This window comes from Cyprinodon tularosa, unplaced genomic scaffold, assembly GCF_016077235.1.
Source record: "Cyprinodon tularosa strain WSP-4 unplaced genomic scaffold, ASM1607723v1 ctg583, whole genome shotgun sequence".
NCBI lineage: Eukaryota > Metazoa > Chordata > Actinopteri > Cyprinodontiformes > Cyprinodontidae > Cyprinodon > Cyprinodon tularosa.
Genome location: NW_024039322.1, coordinates 744404 through 752118, shown reverse-complemented (window position 1 = coordinate 752118; position 7715 = coordinate 744404).

Below are 7715 nucleotides of genomic sequence, written 5' to 3'. Positions count from 1 at the left end.
TATTGTCAAGTTATGCCTTCAGTATGTGCAGGTTTCACACTTGAAAGGGATGGGAGCGTTTATGCAGTTTTAAACAGCTGGATTCCACTAAAAGACCAACAAGATTCCTACTTTTCTTCTCTTTATTTTCAAATATTTTTGTGAAGACAGGTGATCATAATGGTCTCAATGCAGGTAAAAACCTTAAAGAAAACCAAGAAACAAAACTAAATTGCGAAACTAAACAAATATTTTCTCATAGTTTTTCAGTAGTGCTTTCGTGTATCTAGAACCTCATGGTCCATTCAATCACAACAGTCATAGGATTAAAGGTAAAGAGATAGAGGGAGGTGGATCTTAACAGTTGAAGAAAACATCTGAGTGTGCTAATTCTAAAGCATTGCCAATAATTCTCAGTTGTCTCTGTTCTGGACTTTCAACCAACCAAGCATATAGTTACGCTTTCAACTAGAACATAATACCAGATACCATGGTAACGCCACCTCTATCTTTAGGGTCATGATCCTGCTGGAAGGCTAAAGTCTTTTGGAGACTAGCAGTTTTCTTTCCCTTGATTTTGCTGGAATTTGCTCCATTCATCTTCTTATCAACTCTGACAAGCTTCCCTGCTCCTGGTGAAGAGAAGCATCCCCACAACATAATGCTGGTGTTATCATGTTTCACATTTGGAATGGTGAGTTTAGCTTTTAGCTTTAGTTTTTCCACTCTTCCATAAAGGCCAGCTTTGCAGCGTGCATGACTGATAGCTGTCCTGTTGACAGATTCTCTCACCTCAACTGTTGATCCTTTCAACGCAACCAGTGTCCCAATGGACCTCTAGGTTGCTTCCCCAGTCAATGCTCTTCTTACACAGTTGGTTAGTTTCAATAGAAATCCATGTCTATGTAGGTCTGCAGTGTATCCAGCATCTCTCCATGTTGGCCTATTGTTTTATAACCGAGTCCTGCTTTAAACTCTCTGACCTTTCTGCTGGATTCCTTAGTCTTCATGATTATGATAATTCTCTGCAAGGAACAAAACAGCTGCCTTTATACAAACAAAATAATACACACGATATACTCTAATAATTAGATAATAGGTTTTATCTATGGTATCATATTGAAGGGGGCTTATTACATTTCCCTGACACACTCTTTGTATATGTGAGGGTAGTAAAAGAACAAAAAAAAGAGTACAACAAAAGAATAACAAAAGCAAAAAGAATAAAAGAAGTTTTATTCCTGCATCAAATAATGTGCCCATCAGTCTCTCCCTGTCACTGAGTTAAAATCTGAGCCTTTGTCAATCAGAAATGACACACTTTTCTATACAGCAGCAACAAGCAGCTTCAAATCTCTGACATCTGATTTAAATATTGACGAATCTGGCAACTGATATTTTAGTCAGAGTGTTTGTTTCCTCCTGAAAGTCTCACCTCAAAGTTCAGCTTAAAAGCTCAGAAATCCATTTTTCATTACATCTGGCTGGATGCTCGTCAGTCACACTTCCCAAAACAAAGTCCATTTAATGAAAGCCAGATGTATGGATGGAGGCAGCCAGCCTCTTCTGTACTTAGCTGACTGCAGCTTTGAAACCGGGCCCTGGAGGGGGTTATTAGTGGGCTCTAAGGCCCTCACCCTCATCCTCTGAAGATGGCGTGAACCCAGCCGACCCATGACGGGCCTCACCACAACAAAAAGGGCTACAGCGGAGGAGGCAGAAAGACAGAAGATCAAAACAAAGTGGAGCGGCTGTCCTTAATCTTGGTTTTTAGTGTTTGATGCTTCATCATCCTCTGTGGTCAAATAACGAGTTTTAAAGCTCATGTCAGCTGATTTTTCTGGTTGTTTTAGACTTTCTATCAAGAGACTTTTGTCAAAAAGTCTGAGCAGGGAAAAATATCATAATTTGAGTTCCAAAAAAAAAGAAAAAGAATCCACAATCCTCTTTGTTTGAGGTTTTATAAAACCTCAAACTCAATGCTATTCCTGATATTTTGAATTGAAAAGCTTCCTGGATGGGAAGCAAAATGTCTTAAAACTTGGAAACAAAGTCCAGAGGATTGTTTTTAATTTTCTTTTTTTGGAATGACCTGGATGACTGAGAATCTTCATCAGCACATAATTTGAGTTCTGATTATTTTATCAGAATCAGAATCAAGTTTATTGCCAAGTAGGTTTGCACTTACAAGGAATTTGACTTGGTGTTGTTGGTGCAGACAAAAAACAAAATAAGATAGTATATATATATATACACAGAAGCTATATACACACAGTAGACTGTGCGTTAATGTAACGCAGAAATCCTGAATGGGGGAGAGAAACATTGTCCAGTGTCATGGGCGGCTCTTGGCCTTGTTGATAAGGCCAGTAGCAGATGGGAGAAAACTGTTTTTGTAACGGGAGGTTCTGGTCCTGATGGACCGCAGCCTCCTGCCAGAGGGAAGTGACTGAAATAATCTGTGATTGGGGTGCGAGGGATCAGCCATAATCTTCCCTGCAAGCCTCAGAGTCCTGGAGGCGTCCAGCTCCTGGAGAGATGGGAGATTGCAGCAAATCAACTTCTCTGCAGACCGGATGACACGCTGCAGTCTGCTCTTGTCCTTAGCGGTGGCTCCAGCGTACCAGATGGTGATGGAGGAAGAGAGGATGGACTCAATGATGGAGGAGTAGAACTGCACCATCATTGTCCTGGGCAGGTTGAATTTCTTCAGCTGCCGCAGGAAGTACATCCTCTGCTGGGCTTTTTTGGTGAGGGAGTCGATGTTGAGCTCCCACTTTAGGTCCTGGGAGATGATAGTTCCCAGGATAGGTTTAAATAACCAATGAAAAACTTGATACCAACATTAAGTAGTCATTTCTTGACAAATGTTGAAATAATATAAATTGTAGTGAAGAAAGAAATGTCACATCCCATAAGTTTTTTTTCACATTTTATTACATCCAACATAATACTTCAATGCTTTTGATTTTTGGTGAATAAGTTGGTCATACGAACAACTGACTCAAGAGGGCTGATGCCAAAAGTTTAAGATGACTTGATTTTGATATAATTTTCTGTCTAAAGAAAAATCCTTCCACTTAATGGCTTATAAATTTCATGATGTCACATAAATGTTGGTAATTTTGAAGATGAAGATGATGATGATGATCCAAATATGCACAATGCAAAAAAAATAAAAGTCCTTCTTCCCATACCCATTAATAGCGACTGAAAGTACCATTAAGGTCCTCAGGTTTTGGGTTTTGGTTTGTTCCATGTTATGTATTTTCTTCTATTTTGTTGTTATGTTTTATTCATTTGTTATTAGTTTCTTAAGTCACACCTGAATTGTATTCCTTGTGGATTCTGCATCCTTTTCCATTAATTGGTTTTTGTCTTTTCTCATGCATATAGGACTTTGAGGAATCTCTCTGTTTCGAGGTATCTGTGCTAATTAGTCTTCCCTCCTTACTCTCCAGTCTTACCTGGTGCCAGCTGCTCTTTATCTGTTCTCCACCTGAGAATGTTTTTCTCCATGCACCCCTCGGTGTTTAAGTCTTCTGTTGTTCATTCTTCTCCAGCTGATCGTAATGCTCCCTGTACCTGTGCCTGTGCTCCTTATCCTGGTTCCCTTGTATCTTCCAGTGAGTTCTCTATGCTTTTACAATAGATTGTGTTCTTCTAATGCTCCTGTCTGTGCCTAAGTCCTTCTCTGCAACCATGATAAGTACAGACTCCTCTGTACATAGTGGACTGAATTCAGGCCGCAACTAACAACTATTTTGCGAACAGATTAATGTGTCGATTAATTTTTCGATTAATCAATTAATAATCAGATAACCAAAGCTTCCTTAAAGAAGGTTTTTTACTAAATTAAACCGGGTGAAACTAAAACTATTCCACTTGAGGGGTTCTGGATAGAGAATATTGAAAGCAAAATGTTTTTTTTTTTATCTTCAATTCAAATTGTTTATATATTGTTTTACAATTTTGATAGAATTACTGCTCTAAATGGGTCGCTCTGTCAGCTAAAGGCATGTTTTACAGTCTCTACTCTCCAGTTAACGATTAATCGATTACTCAAGTAGTTAATAATTATTTGAAATATCAATTAATCAAGATTAATATGATACATTTTTCCAGCCCTAGATTGAATACTGAATTGATGGACACATAAAGCATTTATAAAAATCCTTCAGCCAGTGGTGAGATACCCTGCCAACTTCCACATAGTTCTTTTAGCCATGCCTTACTTTTTCCTCCCCCTTTGGTTTCTTTCAGCCGTGATCTCTAGCATCTAGACCTTCATCAGGTCTTTACATTTCATATCAATCACATCATTATTATTACCCCTTACTGAGAAAATAAATCTTTGTAGTACTGGGCGAGGGTGTAGTTCGTTTCTCTTAGAGGTTTGATGTATTAAAAAGAACAGGTCATATCTATACATCAAAGCTGGGTGTATCATGTTCCTGTGTGCTTTAAAGCTGCTGTTGAAGTGAACCACACTGATCCACTTAGTACCATGAGTCAGAGACTTTATCACAGCCCAGCTGCACCAAATACTCATTGCAGCAACAAAACTATGTGAATCCACCTCTGTAACTATTCCCTAACACATGTTTCAATTTCTTACACTTTACAAATTTGATAAAACACAGATTATGTTTTTTAATCACATGTTTATAGCCTGTTCTGTGTCTTTGAACCCCAACATTTGATTTCCATTAAGCCAAAGGGTTCCAAATGTTTCAGCGGACGTTGTTTCCCGTCCAAACCTGATACTCACGAAGGTCTGAACACCAGCACTGATCCGTTTCAACCCATTCAAAATAAATGTTTAGGGGATTTTAAACAATTTCTGGAATCTCAACTGGGTTTTAACAGCAGATTCGGATCATTGAAAACATTTGAATAGGGACAAATCTGTTTCGTTTAAACTGCCAAGACGGACATCACAAGTAAAGCTTATTCCTGCTTCACGCTAAAAGAAAAAACTAATGTGAACATAGAGTCAAAAAATAGAACTAACCAATCAGCAAAGAAGCTCTAATTAGCAAGATTAACCTTCCTGTTATTTCATATTGGGTAGAAATATTGTTTGGAACAAAAGGATGTATGTGTCTCATCTCTGGCTGATATCTGTAATATAATTAATTCATTTAAATGTTGGGAGATGAACAGCACCTAACACGCCTCAAACACCAGAAAAACTTCAGGAAAGCTCAGATTGCTTTGATCTTCTCGTGTTAGCAGAAGCGTTAAAAACAATTTATGCAGGTCATTATTTTAGAAAATTGTTTGAACACTGATTTCTGTTAGATTTTTAAATCTTTTATGTGACCTCTGATGTTATTATTGTCCAGCTGGGATCAAAGATGTGGATTTGTCTGTGTTGTGGGTTGGTTAGGCAGGTGCACTACTTTCTTTATATCAGAGTTTCATATGTTTATCTTTAATGTGAGGATAAAATTAAACTTTTTTTAAGGTTTTCTTTTGTAGTAAGATTATAGTTGCCAAAATAAGCAGAAAGTAGGTCAAGCCATCAGTTTCACTTTTACATTTAAGCATCCTAAACATATCAGCCCCCATCTCACACAAGCAAACAACATCTCTGTGCCATACAGGGACTTGTGTGCCTCCTTTTGTTGACATTTAATGGTTTTTGAATTCCAATCTAAAAGGTATAGAGCTCAGGGAAGATAATCTCTGCATGGTATAATTAGCTTCTATACAAAATGAAGCAACAGCTGCAGCATGGGAACCAGGTGGCAAACACAACAGTTTTTCACTCGGAAAGATCCCTATTTTGATTTCTTCAGAACAAAATGAAAAATAAGAACAGGAACTGAATGAGATGGACATAAATAAAAAAATTGCATTTAATGTATTTATTTTGTCTTCCTTAATCCTAAAGCACATAATTTGGTTTTAAATATTGTTATGATTGATATGATTCCAACAGTAACCCTAACCCTCTCCTGCTGGTAAAGATTCTCAGTCATGCAGGTCATAGTCATTCCAAAAAAAGTAAAAAAACAACAACAATCCACTGGACTTTTTTTCAAGTTTGAAGACGTTTTGCTTCCCATCCGGGAAGCTTTTTCAATTCAAAATGTCAGAAATAGCGTTGAGTTCAAGGCTTTATACAGTAGACAGACAAAGCCTTGTTTTTGCTTAGAAAACATGCAAATTAAAATGAAGAAACGGGTCCACTCCTTTGGAATGGGGGTCATTTGGCCTCTTTGTTGGCCCGCAGTGCCCCATACCTGTCTATGTCTCTGAAAGGGGTGTCGTAATAGGGAATTGTTGCCCTGGCTGAATAGGCGAGGTTTAAAGGGGTGGGGGTTGCAATGATAGCAGAAAGGAATCAACTAAATTGCTCCATTGTATGTTTTTGAAAGCTGAAATTTAAGTCCATCCCCTTTGTTTAAGGTTTGTTTTTCTTTCTTAACATATGGCTTCCTTCACGCCCCTCTCGAACCACCTATTTTCTTTGTGCAAATATCCTATTTCTGACACTTTGTATTGAAAAAGCTTCCTGGATGGGAAGCGAAACGTCTTCAAACTTGGAAACAAAGTCAGTGGATTGCTTTTTAACTTTTGTGGAAGACCCTGAAATGTGAAAAATGACATTAAGTTTAAATATAACATTACAGACTAGCAGTAATACTGCTATGTTTTGTTCAATCAATGTGAATGAATGGTGACCTTGCATTTCAAACATGTTTCTATCGTTATTGCTGTAAACACTTTTTTAATGTTTAAAAACGATTTAAAATGTGCAATGCTCTGGGGAAAAATCTTTGTTGCACTCAAGTAATTTTCTCTGAAGATTGGTGAAAAGTAACTCTGATCCAAAATCAGTGTTTATATTAGCCTAGCTCACTTACAGTATAACAGTAGAGGGAACTTTTTTGGATGGATTTTATACAGAGCTGTTTGACTTAGACTTAGACAAACTTTATTGCCATTTTGTATACAGAGGGTGTATTCAAATCAAAATTCCGATACATACAGCTTTTTCGACAGTAAATGAGCAGCTTAGCAGTGAAATGAATATTCAATTTATAAAGCGCAGCAGTGATCAAAAAGTAAACAGGCTATGGCTGGTTATGGCTGCATAGATATTTGCTACAGATAGTGTAACTCTCTACAAGGGTTTCTGTAAAATATTATTTATAATCGGCCCAAGGAAAGATGGAGAGGGGATTGTCCTTTTGCGTTTAAGGAAGAGAAGCCTTTATAAACATAAAAAAGAGAAAAGTGCTTTCTCTAATACATCTGGAGTGAATAAGCTGGGGGCTCTGCAGGGTTAATTTTTTTCTATCTTAAAAAAATGCAAACCAGAAATTAAACTTTGAAAAACAATTTCATCAAAGAAAGTTTTGGGAGTAACTTTACTTTTTGCTCAAATTTTATTTATTCAAATAAATTGCTTTCATTTATTTGTGTCATGATCGATTTAACAAATCTGACCCATATGCAGAGAAACCACTCAGAGAACACGGAGAAAAGTTTAACATGTTTATTTGTGGTTATGAGAACAGGGGTTGGATCTGGAACTCAGTGAACTGGTGAACCGGAACTGGAAAGTCAGAAGGGAAGATCACAGAGATCAGTTCAGGGACTGTGGGAATCGAGACTGCGGTTTGAATTATGCAGGAGAGGGACTCACGTTTGAGGGGGCTCTTGTCAATCCTTGAATCCAGTCTGTTGGGATTATCCAGAGAATGGGGAACTCGCTGGAGAGC